Source organism: Pithys albifrons, chromosome 28 (assembly GCF_047495875.1).
Source record: "Pithys albifrons albifrons isolate INPA30051 chromosome 28, PitAlb_v1, whole genome shotgun sequence".
Taxonomy (NCBI): Eukaryota; Metazoa; Chordata; class Aves; order Passeriformes; family Thamnophilidae; genus Pithys; species Pithys albifrons.
In genome coordinates, this window is record NC_092485.1 from 5,554,825 (window position 1) to 5,577,137 (window position 22,313).

General features: G+C 58.9%; 1 protein-coding gene across 3 annotated transcripts in view; it reads right to left on the reverse strand.

Annotated features, from left to right (window-relative positions):
* The window catches only part of ATP2B4 (ATPase plasma membrane Ca2+ transporting 4), a 44,938-nt gene extending 38,103 nt beyond the window's left edge, over positions 1-6,835 (reverse strand). For all 3 annotated transcript variants that reach the window (XM_071578810.1, XM_071578813.1, XM_071578812.1), the window contains exon 1: positions 6,678-6,835. The gene's annotated coding sequence lies outside the window, so the exon portion shown is untranslated. The remainder of the gene's footprint in view (positions 1-6,677) is intronic.
* Between the last annotated feature and the right edge of the window lie 15,478 nt (positions 6,836-22,313).

Genomic DNA, 22,313 nt, shown 5'->3' on the forward strand with positions numbered 1-22,313 from the left:
ACCAGCCCGGCATCACCAGCTGTCAGCATCACCAAACAGCCTCCAGTGGAGCCACAAATCCAGCCTGCCCTCATTTCCCTGCAATCCCCCTCCTTGCACCAATCTCTCCCTCCTTGCACTAATCCCTCCTTGTTCCAAAGGCAGGAATAACATCTAACTCAGGTTCACGCTGGAGCACGAGCTCCCTCCCAGCCTGGGTCAGCCCCGGGCTGTCCCCACCACCCAGGCCGTGCCGGATCCCAGCTGCCAGCACAGCCACGTGCCCGTGGCAGAGCCCAGCTCCGGCAGGAAGCCCCCCTGGCACGGGCAGCCCCGGGAAGCCCGGGAAGCTCAGCACCACGCGCCGCCGGCTGCAGCTGCAGCGATATGTCACGGCAGGGATTTGTATGCAGGCGGCGCGCGGGACCGGCAGACGGGCTGTCCAGGTGCCACGCGGCTGCCAGAGCCAGCCAGACACCCTGCCCTGAATTCCACAGCCAGCACAGCCCGCCTGGAGCCATCCTGCTCCCCTGGGGTACGGCCCAGCTCAGCACCACGGTGAGGTGGGGGCTTCAGCCCCTGCAGAGCGGGAATGACAGGGGACGATGCTCAAGGACTGAGCCATCTTCTCTCTCATCCCTGTGTCCCTTGGCTGCCTGTGGGATGGCAGGAGCAGGAAAGCAGCTCTCCCACCGCCAGCTACGGAGCATCTGTGCAGCCCAGGATCTGCCCACAGCAGTGCTCAAGCAACCCAGGGTTATTTTTAAGTGGCTGGTGAGAAGATGGGAAGAGAGATGAAGAGCTGGAATGCCGGGATGCTGTGCCACTAAGCCTCTGGAAAGGCTGGAGCACGGAGAGGAGAAGCATCAGCATTCCCAAGGAGGAACAAAAGGCGAGAAGCGAAAAGCCGAGGGCATTCCGTGGGGCCGGCTGGAGCCATCGGCACCTCCCGGACAAGCAAGGGGTGGCAAAGGGACAGTAAAGCTCCAGCTGCTACAGCAGGGTCCTTAATTAGCATCTTGGGAATCGGTGCTGAAAATCAGACACCTTCTGTGCGAAATCCGAGCCCGGACCTGAAAATCTGATCATCGGATCTGATGCTCAAAGAGCAAAGGTCACATCAAATCCCAGACAGGCCCTGCCACTGTTCCGCAGGGTTGAGCTGCCCTGTGGTCCCCTGTGCCCGGCTACACCCTCTGCCCACCCCTGGCCCCCCCAGACCGAGCAGAGGCAGCACCATGAGGGCCAGTAGCTTATTTTTAGCCCAGGGAAGGCAGGAGCTGGGAGCTGCCATCCAAGCTCTTGCCCTTGGCATGGGGCACGCTGCTTTCACTGCTGCAGGGAGTGCCCTGGGGCTCAGCCCACCCCGCTGCCCCCCAGGCTCTGCAGCGCTGGCTTCACCCCCGGCTGGCATCACCTCCCTGGCACGAATCCCTCGCCCAGGGAGGAGGATGCTCAGCCCAGGAGCCGGCGCTGCCATGGCCCCGCAGCAGAAGGATCCAGATTATTTACAGCTCCGTAACGGATCACGGCGAGTTAGGCAAGGCTGAGTTAGGCAGGGCTGACCTTTCCTTTCCGTGCTGGATTCAAAGGGAGGTGCCAGCAGGCGCAGGATCGCTGGTGTGGGACCCTTCCCAATGGAGCAGGAGGCCAGAGCCACGCAGGGGGCTCGGGAACAGGGAGCCAGCCAAGGCCACGGAAAGCCAAACGCACTGGGATCCCAGCCTGGGAAAAGGAGGGATCGGATTCCTCCCTGCCCAGCCCAGACGGACAAACTCTTCCGGGTAGGGACTCCTACGCGCTGCACTCTGCCCAGGCACACCAGCAGCCGCTGCTTCCCACAGCCCCCGGCTCCGCTGGCAGCAGGAAAACACAGGGACACGGCAGGAAATACAAACCGGGGCTGGAGACTCGCCCCCGGCCCCCCGGCGGCTGCGCTTGGCTCCTGTGCCGCCCTCGGCTCAGCCCAGCTGCCGACTCATCCCTGCCATGGAAGCGGAGAAGGAAAAGTTTCCCTGTCAGCACAAAACACGGACAACTGGCCAAGCCTTGGGCTTGGCTTCTGCCACCTTGGCCAGGAGTTCACCCTGTTGGGCACCCACCAGGTGCCAGCTCGGGTGCTCACAATGGGCAGGGGGTGCAGAGGACGGGCCCACTCCCTTCATTAGGGGACTGGTGTGTCTCCAGGGGCTCCCACAGATCCTTGTTACGCAGGGAAGGAATAATCTGCTGATTCCAGGAGCTCTGCCCCTTGGCACTGCCCAACAGGATGATCCTTCCCGTGCCTCTTCCCTTCCTCTGAAGTGATCCAGCTGCGGGATTTTGCCAGAGGAACATGTGCAGGACTGGGGTCACAGCTCTGTGATCCCTCCCCAGCCCCGACCCTCCTGGTCCCTACAACACTTAGGACTGGATGCCATGATCCAGAAGCCCAGACACCCAAGGGAAGCAGCCCAGGAGCACTCAGCATCCCAGCAGGGTCCCCATGTCCCTCACCACCTCTCTGGGCAGCAGTGACCTGCCTACACTTCCAGGAGCAGGGGCAGCCTCTCTCTTCATGCCCAGGCAGGGCAGGCAGAGGGATTCTCCTGTCCAGGATTCCCACAGCCCCAATCCCTGACTTCCTCAGGGGCACATCACTGTGCATCAGCTCCCCACACTGAAAGCCAAGACCCCTCCCAGAAGCTCACAAATGCAGGAGGACACAGAACTCATCTGTTACTCACAGAGAGCTCTCCCAGGATTTAAGTTGCTTAATTAGTGCTTTAAGAGAGTCACCAGCTGGGTGGGTGACACCCCAGAGGGATGTCATGTGCTTCACAGCACTCAAGCCTTTGCTTCCCTCCTCTCCCTTCCCAGGGTTACCTTGTTCTTTTCTCCCTTTCCGTTTTCTAATGAGCAAACAGAGGGGCAGGTTTTATAAGTCCATGGAAACTCTATTATCCCTCTGCATTAAAGCCAAAAGAAACTAATTAAAATATCAAAGTCAGAGGTTTCATTAGTTCAGCCTCAGCACTGGCAGAAGGTGACAGGGAACGTGGCTCCCACAGCCAACTGCTCCAAGGGACCCCAGGGCTGGACCCATCCCTGAAACACATTCCCTGTCCCAGGGCCACTGGGGTGGGCAGGATCCTGTCACCTGCCTGTCCCTCTCCCACAGCCAGTCACTGTCCAGTGCAGGAGGCCTCTGCTTGCACTAATTTGGGGAGGGGTCTGCCACCCTTTCACATCAAAGCTGCTTCCCCCAGGAGCATCTCCATCACCAGCACCACACTGGTGGGTCTTTATTCCCACCCAGCACAACGCGAGGGTCAGAGGGATGGGTTCAAATTTCCAGCTCATCCTCACCAATCCATCCTGAGCAGGAATGCTCCAGGTAGCCAACAGGCATTCAACAGCACCCCTCACTCTGCCTGGATCCACTCCAAGAAGTCGCCAGTGAGACACAGGAGTTGGGGAACACCAAGGAGGTGGCACCTCTTTGTGCTGCAGCAGCCACCTCCCCATGCAAGGACCTGCATCCATGGCCATGGTCACACTGAGCACCAGCCACCTCCTCGTCTAAGGACCTGCATCCATGGCCATGGTCACACTGAGCACCAGCCACCTCCCCATGCAAGGACCTGCATCCATGGCCATGGTCACACTGAGCACCAGCCACCTCCCCATGCAAGGACCTGCATCCATGGCCATGGTCACACTGAGCACCAGCCACCTCCCCATGCAAGGACCTGCATCCATGGCCATGGTCACACTGAGCACCAGCCACCTCCCCATGCAAGGACCTGCATCCATGGCCATGGTCACACTGAGCACCAGCCACCTCCCCATGCAAGGACCTGCATCCATGGCCATGGTCACACTGAGCATCAGTCACTTCCCATCCCAAGGACCTGCATCCATGGCCATGGTCACGCCAGGCACAGCCACATCCCTCTCTGGGCTCCTGGTCCCTGCCAGAACGGGTGCACCTCCTGCCCCGCTGCACTCGGAGCCAAGCGGCATCCCCGGAGGTTTAACCCAGGTTTTCCTCCGGCTCCTTTCCCAAGCACAGCCCGGCGGGGAGGAGCCGTGGGCGAGGAGGAAGCCAGAGCTGCCGGCCCTTCCCCGGGCCCTGCAGCAGCAAACAGGAATCAGCAGCGAGTCCCCACTGCAGAGATTTGGGTCCCCAAAGCCCCGCAGGCTCCATCCTGTGCTGCTGGAACAGGCGTGTGCGACCACTGCGGGAAAACTCCGCTCGTGGCCTAGCGGGGAGGAGAAACAGGAAAAGAGAGAAAAAAAACAAGCCAGGAGAGGAGCAGGGAGCGTGCGGAGAATCCGCAGCCCGGCCAGGGGCAGGCAGGGGAGGAGCAGGGGCGCCTCTCAGGGCAGGGAGCCTCGGGGACAAGGGGAAACTCCAGGCTCAGCTCCACCCCGGCGCTTTCGACTGCAAAACAATAGTGGAGAGCAGCAGCCGTCCCTCCCTGCTCTTACTCATCCTGCCCAAGGACCTGTGCCATCCTTCGGCTCACCCCTCCCTCCCTGCCCATCCCCTGCCCGGGGGCTCCGGCACGGCGGTCCCAGCTCCAGAGGCGCAGGCGACGGGAGGAGATCCCCCGGGAAGGGATCGGGACCCACGGCACGCGAGCGGCGAGCCGGCAGCGCAGGGAATTCCCTCCGTCATCAGCAGCAGCATCTCCGCCGAAAAAAACACCCAAGAGCCACCAACACCCTGCGCCCTCTCCAGCCCGTACCTGCAGCGCTCGCACCACCTCCCAGCGCCAGCAGCCCCCTTTCCAGCCGGGAAGGAGCCGAGGATTCCCGGAGGGACGGGCATGCAGCCGGAACCCCGAGGGGCCGCGCCGGGGCACGGGGCAGATGTGCCTCGATGCCCTGGGCGCTGCCCAGCTCCGCCCGCACCATCCCGGCACTGGCACCGACCCCAGCACAGGAACTGCCATGTCCGAGCCAGTCCCGCCTGCCGTGGGGACTCACAGCACAGGCAGGGCGTGGGAGGCCTCCAAGCCCACCCAACACCCCCCATGCAGGCCGGGAGGGCCCTCAGCACCCCGATCCGAGGGGCACCTGCACCCCCTGACCCACCGCCCAGCGCAGCCGTCCAGGGCACGGCGGGATTTCCCGGGGAGGGTCATCCTCGGGGGCAGCGGGGAGGGATCCCCACGGCGCGCCGGGTGGGGCCGGCGGAGCGCGGGGGCGGCACAGCCTCTCTCGCTCAGCATTTAATAATTTAGGTGCGTTTCAGTGTTCAGGGAAGCGAAAGATTGAGGGCAGTGTCTGGAGCCTGGCAGGGCGCAGGCAGCGGCACAGCCCACGGCCGTGGTGGCACCGCGCCCCTCTGAGGTGGGGGCACAGCTCGGTGTCCCCCAGCCCCAGGACAGTTCTGGATGCCCCACGGGGTGCTCAGAGCACTCACCTCCACCCCCGGGTGCTGCCCGTCCACCCACGTCCAGGGCTGCCTGTCCACGTCCACGGGCAGAAACTGGCTGCACTGGTTTGAGCTTCGCAATGCAAACCCCCACCCAAGCTCAGGTCTCCAGAGATAAGAGCACAATAACCTATTGTCCCTCCTCCCCTCCCAATATCTCCACTTGCCTCTGGCAAAACAGGGAGGGACCACCCAGCTCCACAGAGTCCCCCCACCCCCAGCGCCGGGGACCCCACGGCGGGCACAGCCCCGCGGGGCCAGGCCAGGGGTGCTGGGAGGCTCCAGAGCAGGGGCTGGATGCGGGGAGAGGGCTGGGGGAGAGGCAGGAGGAGGCGGACAAGGCCACAGCCCGGCGGGGCTTCTAATTTATTTCCTTATTTATTTTTTAATTTTTTTTTCTTCCTCCCCACTCCTGTTTTCTGCCGTGGATGTGACCAGCTGGATTGGTGCAGGCAGGAGGGGGACGTGCCCAGCCGTGGCGTGGGCAAACCACACTCAGCCTCCCCCCGGCATCCCACCCTCCCTCCGTGCCACCCCCAGCCCCACGCACACCCCACCCGAGTCACCCCACTGCGGCCAGGGAGCAGCCCCTCTCCTGCCACACGGGTGGGGAAAACCATCCAAACCACCCAGGCAGAACCTTCCCCCCTCTGTCCTTGGGCTGCCGCAAGCCCCCCTCCCCTTCCCCCGCCTCTTCCTTCCTCCATCATCCTCCTCCTCCCCGCAATGCCACAACATGCTGCCTTCCAAAAAGCCAACAGCACGCGCGACCGGGAACCCCACGCCCCACCTCAAGGGCAGGCAACAAGTTGCAGGACACGACCGGAGAGTCCCCCCCACCCCAGATATTGGGGGGCTCAGGGAGTTGTCCCCCTCTCCAAGATGTTCGGGGGCTGCAGCGCTTCGCAGCCCCCCACGCAGCAGAGCGGACGGAGCGCGGTTATCCCGCCATCACACCCATGTCCCACGTGGGACTAGGGCGGGGGGGACCCACTCCAAGCGCCCCTCTGCTCTAGGGACCCACGCCGAGCCCCCCCAGTCCCACCTGCTGCACTGGGACGAACTGGGGTGGGTGAAAGTGCCGCGCCCACCGCCCCACCCGCCCCGGCTGAACCGTGGGCGCGGCGCTTTCACCCACCTGTGCCCCCCTCACCCACAAGCAACTCCCCCTGGGGACCCCCCACTCCACTCCCGTGACTCTCCCCACGCACCCACCACCCTACCCCCCGCGGGACCCCTGTGCCCCACCCCGAGGGTCCCCCCGCGCACTCACCGGCGGAGCCCCCACGGCGCCCGGCTGGCGGCGGAGCCCCCCCGGCTGGCCATGGGATGGAGGGGGAACAGTCCCGGAGCTAACGGGAGAAAATGCTTGTCATGGCAACCCCCGTGCCGTGCGGGGCCGTGCGGGGCCGGGCCGAGGAGGGAGGGGACGGCGGGAGGGAGGGGACGGCGGGAGGGAGGGGAGGGCTCGTCCCAGCCCGCCGGGGGAGGGGCTCCCTTAAGGTGGTTGCACGCCCCGACGGCCGCTTAAGGGGGACGGGAAGGAGTCGGAGAGTAGTGTAACCCCCCAACCCGTGGGTAGAGTGGGGCATGGAGCCCCAAATAGGGGGAGAACCCCACGGGCAGAGTGGGGTGTGCACCCCGAGAAGGTGTGGGGTGACCCCCGGGCAATGTGGAGACCCCACGGACAATAGTGCAGAAGGAGCACCGTGACCTGTGGCAAAATCTGGGTTCCTTGTGGGTTAATGTGGTTTTGGGGTTCCTTTTGGGTACTGCGGTTGATACTCAGGGGTTGGGTGTGCCAGTCTGACACCCCCTGACAGCGACTGTCCCCTCGTGGGGCACCACCCCTTGGGAGGGTACAGGCACCTTGAGAGCTTCAGATCCCACCGGACAGATCCGACCCTCACCCCTTTTTGTAAAGAAACCAGGATAAAAATCCTCATTGACTCCCTCCTGCCGTGCTGGGCATCGGGGCTGGGGGCAGTGCCGGGTGTGGGCACCTTAACTCGGCTCTCGCCCCACGCCCGGGCACGCCGCGGGTTCAGGTTAAACCAGTGGAACATCTGTGCAAGCACAAGCCCTAATTAGCGCTCCGAACGGTTTTTTCCCCCCTTGAGGGCCTGCACCTCGAGAATTCCACATTCCTGAGCGCTCCCAGGTGCCGCTGCAGGGGCTGGGAGAGCCGAGCCCGGCCGTGGATCCGGAATTCCTCTGTGCTCTCCCAGCCTTTATCCATGAGCAGTAAAATTCCTTCCACTCGGCTCCCAGGGAGCTGCCAGCCCAGGTGAGCTGAGCCAGGGGCCGTTTTGGCGCAGGGCAAATTATTTGAAGTCAGCTGAATGACATCAGAGCTGCCCGTGTTGGATGTTGTTCAGTCTCCACATCATTTGCAGCACAGAAGGCACCGACCTGTTCCTGTGCTTTGCAGCAGAAGGGAGGAAAGGGCCCTGGGCTGGGAATTCCCACCCCATCTCAAGGTGGGGTCCTTGTATCTTCCTGGGGAGTTGATGGGATCATTCCCTCTGAACATAAAACCCTCCAGGGCTGGAGACTCCCATGCCAAGGGCAAACATTCTGTCTCAAAAAACAAGCTCAGGCATCTTCAATTTAAGGGGTCCATATTTGCCCAACCCAGAAAATGGGAATAAACACGTGGATTTCACCCAGTATCCAACTCCCCCTCCACGAAAATCAGACAGCACCAACCAGATTGTGTCTCAGTGACCACAGAACAGCTTGGAAAAGAGCTGGTGGAGCAGCCTGCAGGCAGTGCTTCCAACGGGCCGGGATGCAAAACTGCTATTGAGACATAATGGCCTTTTAAAACAGGTTTTCTGAGCTTGGAAGGAATCTCTGACCATCTGGATTTGGACTCCTGAAAGGAAATCAGCCTTCCTGCCTCAGGGAAGCTGTTGTTAACAGGGCAGTTCAGCAATGCTGAGAATTTGCAGCCTCCTTGGACTCCTGGACTTGGGCTGAAATGGGGAAAGGCAGGTTTTACAGCTGGGGCACTTGTTGTTGAGGGAACCAGCCAAAATCCATTTGGAAAACGTGCTTCCCATCAGTGGCAGGCGGCAATTACTGAGCTGGTGCTCAGCAGCTCCTGCCTGGTGTGTTTCCATTACACAGAGAACCATAAACAGGCTGAGAGCCCCTTCCATTTTATAGTTAAGGAGGAAAAGTGAAAATCCTGGCTGGAGCAGGAGCAGGACCATCACCTCCAAACAAGCACTGACCTGTCCCCCCACACACACAGTGGCAAAGTGAGGCAGAGCAAAGGAAAAATTCCTTCAGGGAATATTTTGGGGTCTCCTCTGAAGCCCCTCCTTGTGCCCCCATTTCCCAGGATCCTGCTCCTGGCTGGGCCACCCCTCCTGCTCCACCCCCGCCAATCTCAGGCCACCTTCTCCTGCTGGTGGGGGAACACGAGGCTTTGCCATCCCTGGAGAGGTGACAAGGGTGGCCCCACGTGGCTCTGCCAGAGGCACCTGGAAAAGGGAGGAGCAGGACACAGCCTGGAGGGGCAGGAGGGGACCTCCCCAGGACTAGCCAGGGCTCCAGGTGCTGCAGCCACAGCGGGGGCAGTGGGGACAGGCTGATTTTCAGCTGACAGCAGGGCCAGGCTGCCTTTTGGGGGGCAGTGGGAATAGGCTGCTCCTTTGGCTCTTGGCAGGTGCTCCCAGGTGAGCTCCAAGGGAGACATGGATCTCTCCAGCAAGTCCCTGCAGGGCTGCCCCTGGAAGAGGAGCAGGATCCCCATCCCATCTCATCCCAGGAGGAATTTTCCTCCCTCGCCTCTCTGCAGGCAATTCCTGCTGCTTGGCAAAGGAGCCAAACTCCCAGAGTGACCAGCAGAACCTGAGCCCACCATCAGGGACCTCAACCCTGTGGGCAGCCCTGCTGTGATGAGAATTTCAGCTGTTATCCATATTTTGGCACCGCTTTTCTTTTCCAAATGCTTTTCTGCTGGATGCTCTGGAAGCAAAGCAGAGCAATCCCCAGCCTGGGCAGTGTCTGGCCTAAAGGAGACCAGCAGCAACATAAAATAAATAACCCCAAAATAGAAAACATCACCAGGTTCTTCCATAAAAAAATCAGGACTGATGATTTCCCTTTAAACCAAGTATATAATACTTGTATTAATTTGCCTTCAATGTCTCCCAGGCTGGGAACTTGTAGGTGGAGTTTTAGCCCAAAATGAATTAAATCAGCTGAGTTGTATCAGCCAAGTTACAAACCCATCAAAACCTGAGGCCAGATCCTGATCTCATCCCTGTGAGGATAAATCCAGCATTGCTCCACTGGAATCAAGGGGGAAGGGTTTTGTCATGGTGCCAGCGAGCAGAGCAGGATTGGACCCCCAGGGTTTCTCATGGAAACAGTGACTGACTCGAAAGCACAAGGCAGAGTTGGGCGTCTGTAAAATCTCTCTCCATCTGAGGGCTAAATATAGGGAGAGAGAGCGCCAGCGACTCGCCTGGCTGTGCTCAGGGAGAAATAAACCCTGGAGAGGCTTTGTTGGGAATGCCAGGGGCTCACCAGGGTCCTGCTGCTCCAGGGTCCCATCCATGGGACAGGGCAGGGGGACCACAGGGCTCCTACAGGGTGGCAGAGCTGGCTGAGATGCCCCCAGGTGATGTCTGCAGGGCAGATGAAAGGGGGGGTTGGGGTTTTTTCCTGCCCCTTTTCCCTGTCCCTGCTCATCCCCACGTGCTGCTGAGCTGCAGCACCCACACATTCCTGTTTGCAGGGCTGACTCCTGCTCAGAGCCCACAGGATGCCATGGGAAGGGTCCCATCACAGGTCCCTCCACGGCCACACCAATTCCCCTCTCAGTTCTGGGCTTTCCCATTGCTCCAGGACAGCTCCCCATGGATTTGGAGCCCCAGAAAGCCCCCCCAGCCATGGGATTGCTAATAAGCCATCACCACTCCTGCTAATAAACCTCTCTTAGCCTGTTCCTGCTCCCAATTACTCTAACAACCCTGTTAATTTCTAATTAAGCAGCTCCTTCAGTGGGGAAAGGGGCTCGACATGAAAAGCAAAACACAAGAGGAGGAATCTGGGCCCAGTTTTCTTTATGGATGTAATTAGGAGACCAAATTGGTTGCTCACCTAAGGAATTCATCACCCAAGTGCCTGTGAGGCGACAGCCAGGCTGGGTTTTCCCCAGGAGCCCTGTGACTGACGGCACTTCTTCCCTTCCCCACCCCTACACATTCCCACTTGGAGCCACAACAGGCTCTAAATCTATTAGTGCCTCTTATTAAACCCCCAATATTTGCAGCAGCTGAGGAGGAGCCTCTTGGCTGCTCCTTCCCAAGCCCCCATGGGCAGGATGAGGGGAAGTGCTGTGCCATGGGGATGCAGTGACACCTCAGCAGGGATGTTGATGTCCTTCCTCCTCCATGGAGCATCCCACCGGAGCACCCTGTGCTCAGGGAAATGCACAACCCCCCTTGAGATGTGCAGGACCCTCCACTCCCCTCCCAAGGAAGTCACAGGGAAACAGCTCCAGGGGAATAATGAGATCCTCAGCTCCATCTCAAAATGAACATTTTTCCCTCCAGTTCCGACCTCGTTTCCTTCCTCACATCAAGGAGGAACCTTGTACTCGGTGTTTGCATCACGGTAACAGCTCGGGGACCTTCGTGGGCCTGAGGAAAGTCCCTGCTGCCGGGAGTGACAACGCGGTGGGTGGTGCTGAAAGGGAGGAGAGAGAAGTGACAGCGCGGGAGAAACGCTCCCCGTCACTCCCAAGCTGTCAGGCCCGAGCTGGGGAGGTGAGGAGCTCCCGAGTCCTACTTTGGTGCCTTCCTTCCAGAGATGGGGCTGGAGAAGCTGTTGGTCCCATCCTGGATCCTGGGATATGATGCTGCAGAGCCTGTGGATGGGGAGGGCACAGCAAGGGCAGAGTTAACCCCAGCAGGTCCCTTTCTGGGGGGCACCTCTGAGATGCTGTGGCGTCAGGAGCAGCCCTCCAACAGGAAGGAATTCCAGCTCACCCTGCTGCTCCCAAAAACCTGCTTTTGGAGCCCAAAGCACCAGTGAAAGCCCAGGAGAGCAGCCACAGGTCATGGTGTCACATGTGGAGCCTGCACATTCCAGCAAAACCTGGAATCATCCCCCAGCATGGCCCAGCCATCCTGGCATCACCCCAGCAAAGCCACCCTGAGCCTGCAGACTGTCACCTCCTCCAGTGTCCAACTTCCAAAGGGCTAAGCCCCCTCTAACCTGATCTTAAGGTGCTTTTGAGGCTCTGAGAAACATTAAGGGGCATCCCTGGTATTTTGCTGGTTTTGATGCCAAGGGGCACAGCCAGGATGAGCTCAGTCCCTGCAACACCCACACGAGGGGTGAAAGTGGGTGGAAAAAGTATCAGATGCAAAAGTGACCTCTTCCCAAAATGGAGAGAGAGGGAGAAGGGAGAACCAGAACCACTGCCAAGTGCGTCTGCAGGAAAACAAACCAGAAATGACTCTTTTATTTGAATAATAACCATCAATAATACATTGCTAAGAAGCTGCAGATGACTGCAATTAAAAAAAGCATTGCATTCCCTGAGCAAAACCTAAATTATTCCTCACAGCTTCTCCACTCGCTGAGATATATGAAAATGAAGTGGCTCCTGGAGCTCAGCAGAGCCGGGGAGCCTGGCTGGAAGGCAGGAGAGAAGAAAAAAGGCAAGAAGAAAGAAGAAGAGCCCTGATGTGGGGGGTTATAAATAATTGACAGCCGAGGAGGAGTGGGGAGCCGTGGATATAGATGCGACTGCGGGTGTCCGTGGTGGGAGGAAGGAATTAATCACGTAAATGGAGGAGAAACTTTCCTCGAGGAGCACATGCCAACACCCACGGCCGAGGAGGGTCCCCAGGAGCTGGGGATGGGCAGCTTGGGGTTTGCTCTGGAAGGTGCAGGTGGGGCTTGCTGGTGGTGACCCACCTCTGCCCGGTGCTGCTGGCAGCGTGTCAGGTTCAGTGCAGGCACTGCCGGTTCCTTGGGAAACGCAGAGTGCAAATATTTACCAGGAAAACCTCAAGGAGCCCCACAGATAAGGCTGGAAATGCTCCCTCCTGCATTCTAGGGGTACAGGAGGGGGTGACCCGTGAGTATCTGAGTCATGCAGAAGTCCTGGACCCCCCAAACTCTCCTCCCAGCAGCTGGTGGGCAGGATCACAGGGCAGGAGAGGAGATCCCAGGGAACAGAATAACACTGGAGCACCTCCTGTCCTGGCATTCCCAAAGCCAACACACAGAGCAAACAGCTCTGCTATCGCTGTCCAAACAGCAGCTCTGCTATCCAGAGGAGCAGAGAGGCCCAGGAGCTGGGCTGGCAGCTCTCCCTCACCTCCTGCCCCTCCCCACCCTGGTGGGAAGGGAGCAGGGAAGGAGCCCCCAGCAAATGGCACCATGCATGGGCACAGCAAATCACCATCCTGGTATGGAGCAAACACTGATCCTGGGTCCTGAGGGCTTCCTGATCATCCCCAGCCATCTTCTTTTGTATCCCCATCCGCACCACTTGGAAAAGCTCAATGGCACCTGCTGGGAGCCTCTGCAGGTATTAAACCCTCCGTGCCTCCAAGTGCTTCTTTAAAAATTAAAGCCTCAGTGAGAGAGAAATGAGTCATGACAGGGAGAGAGGGAGCTCAGGGCATGAGGAGAGGAGAGGAGAGGAGAGGAGAGGAGAGGAGAGGAGAGGAGAGGAGAGGAGAGGAGAGGAGAGGAGAGGAGAGGAGAGGAGAGGAGAGGAGAGGAGAGGAGAGGAGAGGAGAGGAGAGGAGAGGAGAGGAGAGGAGAGGAGAGGAGAGGAGAGGAGAGGAGAGGAGAGGAGAGGAGAGGAGAGGAGAGGAGAGGAGAGGAGAGGAGAGGAGAGGAGAGGAGAGGAAGAGGAGAGGAAGAGGAGAGGAAGAGGAGAGGAAGAGGGAGAGGAGAGGAAGAGGAGAGGCAGCAGCATGTCCAGCACTGGCTGGAGCCGGGACTGACACACCAGGAGGAAGGATGGACATTCAGTGGAGAGCAGCCAAGGCACAGGACACACAGTGGAGGGGGATATTTGGGTGACAGCCACTGTATGGGTGAGTGCACCACCTTCCCTCACCCTGTCTCATGTGTCTTCTCCAAGCTGAGGGCAGAACTTTTCCCTACAGCCCTACAGATACCACATCCTGGCTTGGCATCCAGGAATGCTAGGCTTGGAAAGAGAGATCCTTGTCTCCTTTGGAAAGGTGATGGGGACCTGGACCAGCCATCCTTGCTGGACACTGAGATCCATTCCCAGGCTCCCATGTGTGTGAGTGGCACAGTCAGTGCAGCACCACAGCCACAGCAATGGGGTCCCCAAAGCCAGGAGGATGCTGAAGGCTCTGCTCCCCCAACACCAGACCCAGCCTGCTGGCGCCAAACAAGTCCTGCCCCATAACACTTAGAGAGTATGAGCTGAGGGGGCTCAGCCTGGAGAAAAGGAGGCTTGGGGGGATCTTCTCACTCTCTACAACTCCAAGCAGTGACAGGACAAGAGGAAATGGCCTCAAGCTGCTCCACAGGAGTTTCATGTTGGACATCAGGGGGAATTTTCATGGAAAGGGTGGTCAGGTGTTGGAAGGGGCTGCCCAGGGAGGTGGTGGAGTCCCCACCCCTGAAGGTGTCCAAGGAATGACTGGACGTAGCATTCAGTGCTTTGGTCTGGGTGGCAAGGTGGGCATTGGGCACAGGCTGGACTCAGAGATCCTGGAAATCTTTTCCCAATTCAGTGGCCCTGTGACTCCGTGAACACGCCTGGCTGCAGGAATTACCTCAAATCCCAAATTCCAACCAGCCTGACACCGCAGTGCCTGACACTAACACACGAGCTGGAGGAGCCTGTGCTGCAGATCTGGCACAGATGTATCTCCCCTGCAAGACTTGCCTGTGTCTCACATCAGTGGTGACGCCAGCAACTCATTTCCCCGCTGACTGCTGAGGCAGCCGATCCTCTCCCCAGCTCTGACGTGGGAACCTGCCCTTAATTTCCAGTGGCACCAATATGTTTCCTCCCTTCTCTTTTTTCTCTGCCAAGCCCCAGTTTGCTCCATATAGGACATGACAAGCAGTGATGAAGCACCCTGAGTGATGCTGGGAGGCCCAAGGGCTGGCACATCCTGGGCTGCCAAGGAGCAATTCTGCTAACAGAGGGCACGGGCTGGGCTGGCCGTGCCAGCAGCATCCCTGGCAGCTCCTGCTGACCCTGGGTCATGCATGACACGTTGCTTACAGAAAGGATGGGTATGGATAGGTCTGGAAAAGAGCTCCCAGGAAAAAAACAACCAGCTTGGCTTTGGGAAGGGAAGCCAACGGGGTGTGCAGGCAGGAGGTGAGTGAGCATCGGTCCCCAAACACACACTGCACACAGGGAAGGAGGTGTTGAAGCTGAGGGGGTGAAGCTGCATCTCTGCAGGACTGGGATGGTGCATGTGGATGTTTAAAGGTGAAAATATCCAGGGCAGGCATTGGAGGCAGGAATACAAACCCATGCCCAGGACATTGTGTGCATGGCTGGCTGATCCCAGAGCACCTGTGGCTGTCCCATCCCTGGAAGTGTCCAAGACCAGGTTGGATGGTGCTTGGAGCAACCTGGGCTGGTGGAAGGTGTCCCTGCTCATGGCAGGGGGTGAAACAAGAGGAGCTTTAAGATCCTTTCCAACTCAAACCATTCCACAATTCTATGACTGATGCAGCAGTCCCAGGGCCGTGTGCTGTGTGGTCTGGCAGCCCTGGAGCTCCTTCCCCTGTTTATAAACACACTGAGCCCCTGATGTTCAGGGGAGGACATGAGCCAAGTGCCTGCGATGGGCTGCACGGGAGCAGGACCTTTGGGGAGCGCAGCCTTTGCTCTCCTTACCGAGCTCAACTGAAATTGTTCTGCTCTGCCGAGCTGGAAATTGGCTGCAGATCCCACTCCGGGCACCGGGGATGAGAACAGACTCTCCTTTCAGTCATTAGCTGTGGGCAGCGCCGCGAGCAGACGGGCAGGAGGAGGAGGAGGTGGAGGAGGAGGAGGAGGAGGAGGAGGAGGAGGCTGGTGTGGTCTCTTGGGAGCACCGTGGCAGCAGGTGGGGGCTCAGCTCTCCCCAGCCATCCCAGACAAGGAGGGAATCAGGCAGGGAGGTGTCTGCAGCAGGGAGAGGAGACAGAGGTGCCCGTGTGCCACCCAGGAGGGACTGGGAGAGCCCGAGCCCTCCAGCCCTACCTGACTTACAGCCCCTCCACTTACACTTTGTTCTGGTCCCCCTTGGACTAACCCTTCCTCCTGCTCATCCTGTCCTGTTCCCACCCCTGCCTGCAACCCCAGCTGAGCTGAGCAAGGACTGGGGACGTGGCTTTCCACCCAAACCCTGGAGCAAACCAAAAGGAGTCAGAGCAGCTGCAGGAGGGATGTGACTCCCTCTGGCAGCCCAGCAGATCAGTGTCCAGCGTTTGGACAGATCAGATGCTCTTTGTCATTCATTATCAGCTGAGGAACAGCCCTACAGTGCTGGGACACGGAGCCAGCCGAGTGTCATTCCAGCAGTGCCTTTGGAGGCAAAGGGGATCCAGGGGGGCCAGGGATGAGGCAGCACTCTCTGCCCACCATGACTAACTCCCTCCCTCCCACACCCTTGCAGGAACCACTATCAGAAAGCAGAAGCTGCTTCCTTCCCTCTTTCTCCCTACTCAGATTTTCCAGTTGACCCTTCGTTCTGCAGCGCTCGTGGAAACTCGGCCTGTCTCTGGCCCTTTCTCCTCCAGGGCACTTGTTTGGGTGGGCTTCTTTCTGCCCAGCTGTCTCTTGGCATCATCGGCCCTGAGTGACCCTCACAGGACGAGCATCACCCCTGGCACTGCTCTGCTGCCTCCCAGCATGGGCCTCTCTTCGTTCTGCTCCGAGCATGGGAGACCCACAAAGAAAAGCCCCTCATTCCCCACCCAGCTCTGACATGGATCGTTGAGGTCCCCAGGAAAGGGGGTCTAGCCCTGGGCACAGCGTGGTGCAAACCACAGCCCACCATAACACCGGGGCTGGTCCCAGCCTTACCAAGCACAGCTCTGCTGAGGACAGGCAGGTGCCAGGGAGCAGGGAGGGAGATGGATGCAGCATTCCCCTTTCCTTGGCATTTGTGAGCTGGAGCCAGGAGCAGCAGCTTGAGCTGCAGAGGAGAAGCTGCCACCCAAGGGCAGATCTCCAGCCCCCAGCCTGAAGCACCTAAACATCCTAAAGGGACAGACCTGCTCCCCTTCCAGTACCAGCCTGATAACACAGTGGAAAATTCAGACATTTAAGCATATTTTGGGAATCTGAAAGCAGCTGGCAAAAGCCCCACACCCACGGGAGCTTTGCTGCAGCTCCCCAACATAGCTGGGCACCCTGCAGCTCCCAGCCACCTTCACACCTGCTTTCCTGGCAGCAGAACAACTCCCAGCCAGGCTGGATCCAGCCAGGATCCTCAGCCAACGGTGCCGACAGGATCCACGGCAGCATCTCCTGTTCCACAGCTCCACTTCCCCCAGTGCACGAGCTCAGGCTTAATAAACTCCTCAATTATTAATTAAAAAGCCCCACAGACTGTAATCCCCAGCCCATGCTCAACTAAAGGCAACCAAGAGCCAAAGAGCTCTCCTAGTGCTCATTCCCCAAATCTGTTCCTAATTAGGACTGGACTCACCCCTGCAATTAATTGCTGGAGTCTTTCATTAGTGCCTGGATATCCAGATCTGTTTGGAGGAGGCAGCAGAGTAGGTTAATCAGTTTGGAACTGATGGAGAGAGTGTCCAAACCTGTGGCAAAGTCCCTCTACCTGGCAGGGGGACAGCGAGGGCTGGCGGCTTCCAGCAGAAAGTGCCTGGCTTTGGGACAAGTGGGATTTGGGGATTTTTTCCAGGGCACTGGGAGTGCTGCAGAGCTGATGCTCGTGGGTGCTGCAGCCCCAGGGGCTGTCGCTGCAGCCCAAGGAGCTGCACTTGGCGTGACGCAGAGCCCGTGTCCCCGCTTGCCCCAGCCCCGTGTCCCCGCCTGCCTGCGCCTCCTCACCACAGCCAAGCCCTGAGGGAGCTGGGGTTGGAACAGCCCTGCCAAAGCAATCGCTTGGAACTGGCAGTTTTGACTCCTCTCCAGGTACCACAAGGCTTTGGCAGAGCGCTCTGCCCAGGGCCAGTGCTGGGGAGCAGGACCCCTCTTTCTCCCCGACTTCCCATAGGGTTTTCCCCCATGCTGTGGGTGCTCTGCAGACCCAAGAAATTAGCAGGGTCAGGTTGTGGAAGGACAGGGAATGTCCCCCAACACGTGGCATCACCACCCTCAGAGCAGGCAGGGCATAAGGGGAGCACAATCATTTCCTAACCCCCCTTAACTGAAGTTCAGTTCTGCCGTGCCTCAGTTTCCCCAGCTCTCCACCCTCTCAGCAGGCTCCAGGCACAGGACACCAGTTGGCTGCAGTGACCCCGAAAGCACTGGGTGCTATAATTGGCTTTAAGGGAAGTGAGAGTCTTTCTGCATCTCAGCATTTTATTTTCCTCTTAATACAAATCTGCATGGAAACAAATAACCCTCCTCATCCAGACCCCCCCGGGGATCACCAGGGGGCAGGTGAAGGCACAGGGTCATTGCCAGGGTTGGGGAGCAGCAGCTCAAGGCTCCCAGCAGGACGAGGATGCTCTTACAGTTGTCTTTCAACAATTTCCTATAATTGTCCCAATCTCCCTCCACTTCTACCAGGCCACAGGGAGGGTCCCAAACCCTTGAAGTCTTTGCTACCAAAGCAGCTCCACAGATCTCAAATGGAGATATTAAGGGGAAAAGTGTGCTAAGTGAGGGAGGAGTTGAGCCGCGTTCTGGGCTAATGGCTGGTGAAATTACATTAAAAACTGGAGCAAAGCAAACCCTGGAAGGCAGATCAATGTAAACAGCACGAGAAACTGGGACGCAACTCCTAAGCTGGAGTAGCTGTTTATGGCTGGATGTCGGGGGAAGTGAGGGTGACTCATGCTGGGGACGGGACTGGTCCCAGCCCTCCTGGGCACTGGTGCCCCTCGAGGCTGCGTGCCCAGTGCCCCCGTGATGGGCTCTGTGGCAGGGATGGTGCTCTCAGTGGGGACAGGTTTGTGCACAAGGCAGCGAATCCAAGCCTGGCCATCCTCACAAAACTGCAGCAGCCCATCAACATCCACGTGTTTTCCAGCCAGTGGGAGCCAGGGGGGTGCAGAGCAGATTGCCTGGGGCAGGGGGGCTCTGCAGGCCATCACCGGGCCCTTGGGCAGCTCCAAATGAGGGACATTTGCTGCTTCTCTCTGACTGAGGAGGGTGAGGGTACCCAGGAGAAAGCTCAGGAGAGCACTCAGAGGGGGAAGCAGCATCCCTTGAACATCCCTGTCTGCCCTAAGCCAGCACCTGGGCAGGTGATGGAGGTGAGTGAGGTGGAGAAATAGATGATGCAAGTAAAGAGATGGATAATGGAGACAGTGGGCAGTGATGGGTGTGGAGGGACTGGGAGACAGCAGGTGCCAGGGCGGTGGGTGCCCTGAGGCTGGAGGGGAGGATGGGCAGGGGCAGCGCGCGAGGTGCACGTGTACCTGTGCTCCTTCTGAAGAGCCACCTAATGAATAATAACCATGAACTATGATAATGAACAAGCCTTTGGGCTCAGCCGTGCTGGGCTGAGGGAACAAGCTCAGCTGCAGCCCTGGCCCCCACCCCGCTGCCTTCCCTGGCCCTGTGCCACCGCCAGCCCCGAGGCCACCGGGACATTAACCTGCTTTTCTAGCAGCCCTGCCGGCCACGTCAGCCGGCTTTTAATTAGATGGAGCACTTCCGAGCATTCCCTGCAGCCTGGCCGGGAAGATCCGGGGGCTGGCGAGGCTGGACCGGAGCAAAGGCAGCGCTCAGGACCCGTGGCAGGTTTCCAGTGGAGCTCCGTGCTCTGCCGGGCACTTTTTTGCCATCCCTGTCCCTCTTCAGGGGAATCCTCTGGGGATGGGCTTTTTAGGGCATCCTCTCCCCCCACTTGCTGCCCCACTGGTGCTCTGGAGCCCTCGCTGCTCCCCCAGCCCAGCTGTGACAGTGCCCTCGAGGCTGAGGGAATCTGCTGCCTCTCCCAAATCTCCACTCACAGAGCTCTGTAATTACAGGACTTTCTCTTCCCTTTCCTACACTTTAATTTGCAGCCTCTGTGGTTGCTCCTCCCAGGAGCAAGAGGTCCCTGGGAGAGGGGAAAGGCAATCCCTGCCAAAGGCCCTGATGGTGCAGAGCACTCACCCATCAACCCCCCCTGAAAACGGGACCCTCCAGTTGCCCCCTGTGCCACTGGGCCACCCTCATCCAGCCTCGTGTGGCTTTCAGGGGAACTTGGCAGCAGGTGCCCGCTCCTCACCGGCTAATCCTGCCCCGTGCCACCCGCCAAGGGCTGACAGGAATAAACACATCCCGAGGCTGCTCCGACATGCCTTTCCATAAGGGGAGCGAACCTGCTGGCCGAGGTGCTGCTTTCCCGGCGCCTTTCCAGGCCAGCGGCCACCGGGGACAGGCAGGGAAGGGCCGGCGGATGCTCCCGCAGAACCCAAAGCCCAGGGTCTGCTGGGCACCCCTTGGAGGGTGCCCGGGTTGAGAGCCCACCCACAGCCCCCAAACCACCCCCTGCAGCACCTCTGCTCCCCATCCTGAACGCAGCAGCAAGGACTGACCCCCAGGTCACAGCTCTGTGTGAGCTGAATGCAGAGAAGCTGTTCAACGAGTTAATTAATGAAAGTTAATTAGCGATGAGAGGGCTGTGGGAGGGAGAGGAGCTGGCTGGCCTGTGCCCCCCACAGAAGGGCAGCTTGCCTGGGGGACCCCCTCGTGGGGTGCTCTCACCACAGAGGGGCCACAGTGAGGACAAAGCAGGGGGTGGTTGAGCCCCCTGGGTGCCACAGCGGGTTCCAGGTGCCACCTCACCCATCAACAGGGATTCCCCTGCAAAGAGTGTTCAAAGCATCACTTCCAATTCCCGTCTGTTTTCCCATCCTGCCATGGAGACGCCTCCTTATATAAACCCTGGTAAGTAGGACGGCCTTTTATATCTCCTTCTGCCATCGCTGCCGGGGGCTGTGGAGGCTCCAGGCCCCCGAGCCATCCCCTCTGCCTGCCTGGCAGCCAAGGAGAAAGCTGGGCTGCCCTTGTGCCCACCCCCTTGCCATGTCCACGCCAGCACTGCATGGGGCTGCACCCAGCCGAGGAACCAGCCACCAGCACCATCTGGGTGCATCCAACACCACGATGGGTCCTGGGGGGTCCTGGGATGTCTTTGAGCCAGGAATATGGGACTGGGATTTAATTGCAGTGTCTGAGTCCATGCAATGCCCTCCCCAGGGCAGGGGATGCTGCAGCAGAGCAGATGGATGGGGTGAGCATGAGTTGGTGGCACCACCACACTCAGATCCCTTTTGATCCCCTTGTGCTCAGCAGGAGGGTCCCATCACCAGGACATCCCCCTGCCCAGGCCAGCAGCTTCCCATGGGACTGTGGCATCCCAAATTCCTGATCCTTGCTCTGGTCAGGGCACCCCCTCCTTGCTGTCCCCTCTGTGCCTCCTCTGCAGCCATCAGACATCTCAAACGTCAGCTTTAACAAGGGTAAATTTTTGATGAACAGGTTATTAAATATTTGTGGCTGTTGCATGAGCTTTCAATTATTCAGCAGGAAAGTGCAGGCAAGGTGCAGGCAGCTCCAGCAGCCGTGGCCGGGGCTGTGTCACTGAAGGACACGGTGGCCACGTGGGACATGGATATGCTGGGGCTGGCTGGGAATCCTGGGCAGAGCAGCAAGAGACTGGAAGGAAAACCCTCCAGGAATGGAGCTGTTTCACTGGCAAAATCATTGCAATTCCCATGAAAATTGTCCCAGGGAGTGAGAGGCCACTGGAGCCAGGCAAAGCCTCCCTGGGATGGGGCAATGCTGTGACATCTTGCTGCAAACCTCAATCTGCTGCCTGGTTTCCATGCTCAGGTTTTCCAGAGCTCTTTGGATTTGCTGTTTCAGCTCTGGAGTTGCTCATCCCTTTGAGTGGGATCTGCAGGGACACCACGAGCTGGGACACTCCCAACCCTGGACAAGGTGAAGATTCCATTGCTCCCAGGCTGGGCAGGGGGCTGAGCTGTCTGTTGGCAGGAAAGAGGCATCCTGGCTCCTTCCAGGATGGGACTTGGTGTGACACACGTGTGGCCATCAAGTGTCACCCACTGGGAGGTCCGGGGAGAACCTCAGGCCACCTCAAGCTGTTGGCAGCTCTGCTGGCTCCCAAACCCTGAGCATTTGAACCAAAAGGAACATTTTCAAGCCCCAGTGTGGCTGCACTACTGGGGAGCTCATGATTGCTTCAGGATCCCAGTTCCCAAGCTGGCATCGGGTGTGTGGGCACCACCCAAACCTGCACCCCAACCCCATGGCAGGGCTCCTCCTGGTCAGGGTTTCACCACCCTGGAACATACCTGGGGGAAGCAGCCAAGAGGCATAAAATTCCAACTGAACCTCTGCCAGCTGGAGCAGCAGCAATTAAACCAAAATGATTAATCACAAACAGTGTGCAGCCATAAAACTTTCCAGTAATGGGAGGGAGAGTGGGATGAGCAGCTCAGGAGCTGAAGAGGCTCTGGCTGGAGCAGGGCTGTGTTTCCAGTGGGCCTTAGGAGGGGAGGGATGATCCCTGGTTGCTCACAAAGTGCTGAGTTCCCTTTGACTTGGAACAGAGATGAGCTCTTGGCTGGAGGTGTCTCCTTGGCCAGGAGATGGGAATGTTCTCTGGGCTGGATACTCCTCTCCATGGCACTCAGGACATTCCTCTGCTCGTGCTGGGGCTGCTCTCCTTGGATTACAGAGAGGGGGAAAGCCAGGGGCAGGATTTCCCCAGGGTCTGGTTTCCAC